The sequence below is a fragment of the Chlorocebus sabaeus genome, chromosome 5 (assembly GCF_047675955.1).
Source record: "Chlorocebus sabaeus isolate Y175 chromosome 5, mChlSab1.0.hap1, whole genome shotgun sequence".
NCBI lineage: Eukaryota > Metazoa > Chordata > Mammalia > Primates > Cercopithecidae > Chlorocebus > Chlorocebus sabaeus.
The window spans coordinates 23,796,395-23,805,213 of record NC_132908.1 but is presented as its reverse complement, the minus strand read 5'-3'; the positions used below and the strand labels follow the sequence as shown (position 1 = coordinate 23,805,213).

Genomic DNA, 8,819 nt, shown 5'->3' with positions numbered 1-8,819 from the left:
CAAACAGAGTGGAAGGTAACATAGGGGTCCTCCCTCTACATGGCTAAGTGGTTGTCTCAGGAGGTGGAATGAGGTTAGGGGAAACTGGACCTACACCCAGCCACTACCCTCCATCACCATTACACTTTCAGCCCCTCAAAGATAGGGACTACAGTCTCATATTCTTGTTCCCATACAGTAGAGTGAAAAATCATGTTATCTTCATGTTGCCGGTGAAGAGTTTTCAGTAGAAAATGGCATTCTGACAATTGTCTGGCCTGATCCAGGGCCTTTACCCAAAAAATCCACCCACGCACTGCTTGACAGTACCCAGTAAGATAGAAAGACAGCTACCAGAACTGTTAACATAACGTGTGAGGGGACAGGTTCTGGAGGTCCACTGACTGAGTCTGAATCCAGGAGTTATTATTTGTGTTAATTAATCTCTCTGTACTTCAGTTTTCTTTTTTAGAAAAATGAGACAAATAATAGTTGCTACTTGCTAGGGTTATTGTAAAGATTAAATACGGTAATACACATATGTACAAGTACCGGGTTCACCACCATAAGCACTATATATGTTATTATTTTTTATTATCCTTCCTTGCTCCTGTCATCCAACCTCTCTCCTGAATCTATCAAACTCCCGAAATGTGGCTCTGATTTTTCTACACCAATGTTGATTTTTCTTCCCTGATTTAGACCTTGTGCCCCTTCTCTGTGGCAACCACAAAAATATGCCTCTTGGATCTGCTGCAGCTGGAAGAACAATGATGGGCAGCTCTGGCTTAACGACTCTCCACTGGCCTGGCAAAACCTTTTGTAGAACTGTGTCTGCAACCCTTCCTACACAACCTGCCTTCCTTTGCCCTCTCTCTTGCAGGTGTCAGACCCGCAAAGCAACTTGAAGACTGTCCCTGCCACCTCCATCACCCCGCTGCCTTTTTCCTTCACAGGCATTCCTCCAAAAACGCTTGTATGTCTCATCCTGTATTGTCATCTGCTTCTGCATCTTGGAGGACCCAAACTAATATACCCTTGGGCGATGTGTTCTACCCAATGTATTCTACCTATGTGATTTGATTTCCTCTGCTTATTGCTACCCCAGGAAATATCCTATTAAACAACTAGAGTCCAAGATCTAGAGCATCTGTCTCCTTTCTTTGTGGACCAGGATAGATTGGAACAGGCATCATCTCTCTCGCGTGCCCTACCTCCCGGTTTCCTCTACCTTAAAATACATCTGGAATCTCACCACTCCTTACCACCTACACCACTATCGTCTTGGTCCTTGGGCCATCACCCTCTCTTGCCTGAACTATTGCAAGAGTTTCCTAGCCGGTGTCCCTGTTTCTGTGCCCGTTTCTCTTCAATTTGCTTGGTTAAAATTAAGTGATCCTTTTAAAACCAAGTCAGATGATGTAACCTCTCTACTTAATGTCTTTGGATACCTTTCCATCTCAGACTAAAAATTCCTCACAATGGTCTAAAAGACATGTTCCCACCTGACACCTGCCACTGGCTCATTTCACTCTGTCTACACTGGCTTCTTTTCTCTTCTGAAGCTTCCACTTCAGGGACTTCCCATTTGCTGTTCCTTCTGTCTGTACAGTTTTTCCTAAGGACAACCATTTGATTCACTCCCTGGCCTCTTGAATCTTTATGCAGATGTTACCTTCTTAGTGAGGGAGCTTTTGTTTTACTCCCTAACGCTGATTACTGTGTAATGTAAAATATCAATATAGGTGATATTTTACTTATTTTATCTTAGGTATTGTCCATCCATCCTTAACTATAAGTTCCATGACAGTAGGTAATTTTATTTGTTTTGTTCACTGTTGTATTCACAGCACCTAGAAAGGGGATATATGGATGGATAGATAGGGGATGGATGGATGGATGGATGGATGGATGGATGGATGGATGGGAAAATGATGGATAGATGGATGGATGAGTAGGTGAATGGGTGGATGAACGATGGGTGGATGGATGGACAGATGGAGGAATGAATGCATGAGTGGATGAATGATGGAGTTGAGTGAGACAACAGAAGTTTGGGTGTCCTGTGATTTCAACCTGTGAATATTTGAAAGATAGAGATGAACACTCCAGGATGACTTGAAGCTTGAGAGTGAGACATACACAGATGTGAACCTTGGTCCTATGCATCTTGGCCAAGTTACTTAACCTCTCTGAGTCTTACTTTCTTCATCTCTAAAACTAAGATAACAATATGGTTATAGTGGGATAGCAACAGAGGTGTTCTAAGAATTAAATAACACATGTAAATGCCCTAGCACAGAGTCCATAATTTAATAAATGCCAACTACTCCCAGGGATAAGTTATTCTGTGTCTTAGTTTTCCCATCTGGTTAATAACACCACCTACTGATAGAGTTTCTGGGAGGATCATATGAATTGATACTGAGCTTGGAACAGACGATGACTCAATAAATGTCAGCAGTGCTACCTCTCCCTCTGTGGTTGAACAGTGGATTTTGCAGACATCTGATGTCTGTTCAAGGTCCCACAGCAAGACAGGGGTAAGCAACTGAACTCCTGATCCCTCCTTGCACGACTTGTGAGACATGTATAGCGTATTCACGTCGTTTGCATTCAAAAAAAGTCAAAAAGACATCAAATAACATGCCCAAAGCCACAATGTTTACATGTGGCAAAACTCGGATCTGAACCCAAGGGGTCTTCCTTCAGCACCTAAGGAAGGTGCTTCCTAAGCCCCTGAGCCCTCTTTGACCATTCCCACTCCCTACATGGGGAAAGTCGTCACAACCTGTCCTTTTCTTGTTGAGAGAGTGATATTATTTCACAGACTTTCCAGACTCTCTCTTCCTCTAGGGGAAGCTGTGAACCCACACCACCAGTGCTGTTTCTCCACGGAGAGCAAATCGCCAGCCCGGTCCCTGAGGCTGTGACTTGGATGCCAGCCCCTCCCACTCCCCAGTAGCAGATGGCTGCCTCTGAAGCCATTTCTCATTGAGCTCCTTCCCAGTACCCCAGGATCCTTTGGTAATTACTGCTATCATTCTTACATTAAATACAATTTAACAAAATCAGGATTCCAAAGGTAGGGCAGAAAAGGTAAATACGTAGACACACACGTGGTACACACACATGCACACAGACACACATACACACAAGCACTTAAATGCTACAGGGATTTTTACTGGCTGTGACACAGACAAAGAAACTCTAGGAGCATCATCCTACCAGGGAACCTGCCTACACAGAAATCTTTTAATCTGGTTTTCTCTTACAGAGAAGATGCCGTGTTTATTAACCACCTCAGCCCCACTTTCCCTGCGAGGAACGCAGCAGGGATTCAGCAATGACTACAGGTTAACGAGGGCAATCTCTGTTTCTCTTGATTCCTAACCAGTTTTTAGGTTAGTTGACAGTCCGAATTACATTTGCTCCTTAAAATATTACTCACAAGGAGTTTAGCTGCCGGAGGGAACCCGGGGTTTCTCTTCTGTTTGTTTGCATGGTGAACCTTTGCAAAGGGAGGTCTCACCAAATGGTCTCTGTTTACACAATATTTTCTTCTCCAACTTAAACAGTGGTTGCATTTCTTTTTCTTTTAAGACGACCCTGAAATCTAGCAGGCTGTTCCTCCGTGTCAAGGTGCTACTGGGCGTCTGCTGCAGGCTGATGGAAGGGACATCTGTTATCAGGACCCGGGACTCCTACGGAGGGAAGGGGGAAGGGGGAGGAGAAAGAAGCAGGTTGTGATGCCTGCTGTTGCATCCGGATTTAGTATCTTACAATGAATCTTCAATGTTTTTTTTAAAAAGCAGCATTTTGGCATAGAAGTTGCTGCAGCCGCCAAAGTTCTAAGTCTGTTCATTCCCTTCACAGGATTCCAGAGAAAGTGGCTGCGTCCTGGCTGTTCCCATCCTGGCAGCACCTCACTTCCTTCAGGTGGGAGGCAGGCAGAAGAAGGAGATGCAGCAGAAGAAACAAGACAAGCAAGGTGGGCATAGATTTGGACTGAGCAAACACGTGTGCATCTGACGTGCATTATTATCCTAGCGTCTTTATTGTCTTATTTTCCTACTGTCTTAAAAGAACATTCTGAAGCAGAAACATACATATCTAGTCTACATACCCATACCTACGTAATACCTACCACCTGCCTGTCTGCCTGTCTCTCATCTATCTTCCTACCTAGTATCTATCAACTTCTTTATCTACCTGTGCATCTGTATGTGTATATTTCACAACTGGGTAAACTGAGGCCCAGTGAAGACTAACCTACATGAGATTCACTCAGTGCTTTCGACTTCACTCCCAATAGTCTTAGCCAGAATCCCACTAATTTAATAAGTCTTAATCTTGACTATAAATGATGTCAACATTCATTCAACCTACATCATTTTTTGAGCACCCAATATGTGCTAAGCCCTGAAGCTATTAAAAGAGATACTAGTCAAGTCCCAGGAATTAAAACCTACACAGAAAATACCTTAGTAGCCTTGTATGTATTGAGCAATTGTGTGCGTGTGTGTGTGTGTGAGAGAGAGAGAGAGAGAGAGTATGTGTGTGTGACTGTTTATTGAAGGCTAAGATAGAGGATGTACAACTTTAAAACAGATGGATGGCATTGTAGCAGGTATTTGGTAAAGGAAATCAGTCTTACTAGCACGGGATTCTAAAGCCATGTAAGGACCATTCTAGGGACAGCAGTCCCTCCTCCTAGGGAGAGTTTCAAATCTAGGAGTTGACCTAATTTCTCCCCTTCCAGCTCAACGACACAGGAGAAATGGCTACATTTGCTGCTCCTATCAGCGGGGTTTTAACTTCCTCATTACCCTCCTCCTGCCAGCCCCTCTCCAGAGATCGTCCTCTCTGAATCCTCCTTAAGCCTTTGGAGAATTTCCTAAAGAGAGTGCTATTGCTCTGTAAAACAGCCCTGGATCCGGGGTGGATGTAAGGTTTAGGCTCTGACAGGTCTTTAAACTCAATAGATGGTAGGATTTTAAGCATAGATTTTATTTTGAAGTTGTTTTAATTCTATCAAAGTAAAAGATGGCCTAAGTTGGATATTATTTCTATGGTCTGATAAGATTCAGGCCCACCCTTCTTTTAGGTGAACTGGGTAGGTCTTCCAGGATTCCCTAACTACTCACAAAGTAGTGAACATAAGAGTTGGAGAGGCCCATGAAATAGGGATGCTGACTGTTACAATTCCTCTGCAAGTTCCCAGTTCATGGAAGAATAAACCTTACTGATTCCTCAGTAATAAGTGCTGTCTTTTTTTTTTCCTAAATAGGCAAATGTTTCTTTTTTTTAATTTACTTTACTTTAAGTTCTGGGATGCATGTGCAGAATGTACAGGTTTGTTACCTAGGTATACATGTGCCATGGTGGTTTGCTGCACCTATCAACCCGTCATCTAGGTTTTAAGCCCCACATGCATTAGGTATTTATCCTAATGCTCTCTCTCCCCTTGACCCCAACCCCCGCGACAGACCCCAGTGTGTGATGTTTCCCTCCTTGTGTCCATGGGTTCTCATTGTTCAACTCCCACTTATGAGTGAGAATATGCAGTGTTGGTTTTCTGCTCCTGTGTTAGTCTGCTGAGAGTGATGGTTTCCAGCTTCATCCATGTCTCTGCAAAGGACACGAACTCATCCTTTTTTATGGCTGCATAGTATTCCATAGTGTATATGTACCACATTTTCTTTATCCAGTCTATCATTGATGAGCATTTGGGTTGGTTTCAGGTCTTTGCTATTGTGAATAGTGCTGCAATAAATGCTATTTTTAATAGAGAAGAATAAACTCTTTAAGCAAAAGATCTGTCTCTAATCCTTCAATCAGATCTGTACCTTACTTAGAAGTGCAAGTGAACTTACACTAATACATGACACATATAAAGTCTGGGTCATTAGTCTCCATTATGGGCTGAATTTTGGTCCCCTGAAATCCATGTATTGGAGCCCCCACTGCAGAGTGTGACTGTATTTGTAGACAGAACCTACAAAGAGGTAATTCGGGAATTAAGTCGAGTTTTATACAATTTGGATATATTGCAAATGGGTAGTTTGCAAATAGCTTCCCTCATTCCAAAGGTTATTTCCTCACTGTTGACTGTTTTCTTGGCTGTGCAGAAGACTTTTAGTTGGATGCAATCTCATTTGTCTATTTTTGCTTCTGTTGCTTGTGCTTTGGGAGTTATATTTTTTTAAAAATTGCCCATAGAGATGTCAAAAACTTTTCTCCTGTTTTCTTCCAGTGGTTTTAGACTTTTGGGTCTTACATTTAAGTATTTAATCCCTTTTGAGTTGATTTTTGCGTATAATGTCAGCTAAGGGTTTGATTTCATCCTTTTGCATTTGGATATCCAGTTTTCCCAACATCATTTATTGAAGAGACTGTCCTTTCCTTATTATGTGTTCTTGGCAACTTTGTCAAGGATCAACTGACCATAAATTGATTGATTTACTTCTGAGTTTTCTATTATGTTTCATTGGTCCATATGTCTATTTTTATGCTCAGTACCATGCAGATTTGATTACTCTAGCTTTGTGGTATGTTTTTAAATCAGGTAGTGTGATACCTCTAGCTTTGTCCTAATAGCTCGACAGCAGGAAAGCAAACCGATTTTTAAAACGGGCAAAGGACCTGAAGAGACATTTCTTAAAAGAAGACATACAAATGGCCAACAGTTATATGAAAAAGTGCTCAACATCACTAATCATCAGAGAAGTGCAAATAAAAACCACAATGAAATACCACCTCACACCTGTCAGAGTGGCTACTATTACCCAAAAGATAAAATATATCAAGTGTTGGTGAGGATCTGAAGAAAGGGGAACCCTTGTGCATTGTTGCTGTGAATGTAAATTGGTATAGCCATTACGGAAAAAAGTATAGAAAACAGTTCCTCAACAAAATTAAAAATACAACTATCATTTGATCCAGCAATCTCACTTCTGGGCATATATCCAAAGGAAATGAAATCTGTGTTAAAGAGATATTTGCATTCTCATGCTCATATCAGCATTGTTCACAATAGCCAGGATGTGAAATCAGCCTAAGTGTCCACTGATGGAACAATGGGCAAAGAAAATGTGGTGTATATTCATATCTGTGTGTGTGAGAGTGTGTGTGTATGTGTGTGTATATATGTATATATGTGTGTGTACATATATATAATATTCCATTGTGTACATATATTACATATATATTCCATTGTGTGTGTATGTGTATATATATATTCAGGATTGCATATATACACATAAAATGCAGGATTTTATTTATTAATATGTACATAATAGAATATATATATGGAATATATATACAACATATATATACACACACACACACAATAAATATATATACACATAATGGAATATTATTCAGCCACAAACAAGAAGGAAACTGTTACTTGAGATAACATGGATGAACCTGGAAAATATTACATGAACTATGTCAGGCACAGAAGCACAAGTACTTCATGACTTCCCTTACATGTGGAATTTTACAATGTGGAACCCATAGAAGAGAAGGGTAAAGAGGCAGTTCCCAGGGGAAAGGGAGTGGGAGGGGAAATGAGGAGACAGTCGGCTAAAGAGGACCAAGTGTCAGCTATGCAGGATGAATAATTTCTGGAGACCTAATGCACAGCATGATAACTATAGTAGTTACAGGTTGGTGCAAAAGTAATTTCTGTTTGGTCACTACTTTTAAATGGCAAAAAAACACAATTACTTTTGCACCAACCTAACAACAATGACACACTGCACACTTAAAAGTTGTTAAAAGTATAGATCTTAAATGTTCTGACCACAAAACATAAGTATCTAAGGCGATGGATGTGTTAACTAGCTTGATTTAATAATTTCACATTGGATATGCATATCAAGACATCATGTTGCACACCGTAAATACATGCAATTTTTATTTGTTAATTTTTCCTTAATAAAGCTGGAAGAAAAAAGAGAAGAGTTTGATATGAGGCCATTAGGGTGGGCCCTAGCCCAGCCTGAGTGGTATCGCTTTAAGAAGAGGAGATCAGGACACACACAGAGAGAGAACAGGGCATGTGCACAGAGGATGCCAACAAGAAGAGGAGGTAGGCAGCAGGAAGGTGGCTCTGCACCTCAAAGAGAGAGGCCACACAATAAACCAACCCTGCCCACACCTTGATCTTGGACTTCCAGCCTCCAGACCTGTAAGAACATTAATTTCTTTTGTTTAAACCATCCAATCTGTGATATTTTGTTATTGGCAGCACTGGCAGACTAAGCAGCCACTCAAACACTGGACTTCCTGGGAAGCACAATGTTCAAGGATTAGAGAGGAATTTTACACAATGTTTCTTTGTTCAATTGACATTAAAGGAAATAGATGTTAAAATCTATAACTACCCAGATTAAGTATTAAAACACACACACACAACACATAACACCTGTCTGTAAAATCAAAACAACACTTATTTCTAATGAGTGTCTGGACCTCTTCAAGCAAGATAGAGTATTTCTTTAATTCAATTAGTCAAAACTATAAGGCTTTTAGAGGATCACGTAGAATACCTTCATGTCCTCATAGTGGAGAGAGAAATAATTTTGTAAAGGTAAAGAATAACAAATGTGATCACATTTAAATCATTCTATTTATCATAAAACATCAAGAAGAGAGAGAAAAGTCAAGCCACAGAGTAGAACACATAAAACTTCAAACATGGCCAGGCACGGTGGCTCATGCCTGTAATCTCAGCACTTTGGGAAGCCGAAGAGGGCAGATCAGGAGGTCAAGAGATTGAGACCATCCTGGCCAACATGCTGAAACTCCACTCTACTAAAAATAGAAAAATT

General features: G+C 40.9%; 1 protein-coding gene across 1 annotated transcript in view; it reads right to left on the bottom strand.

Moving 5' to 3' along the window:
- The window catches only part of HS3ST4 (heparan sulfate-glucosamine 3-sulfotransferase 4), a 444,956-nt gene that overhangs the window by 261,827 nt on the left and 174,310 nt on the right, over nt 1-8,819 (bottom strand). The window lies entirely within an intron of this gene.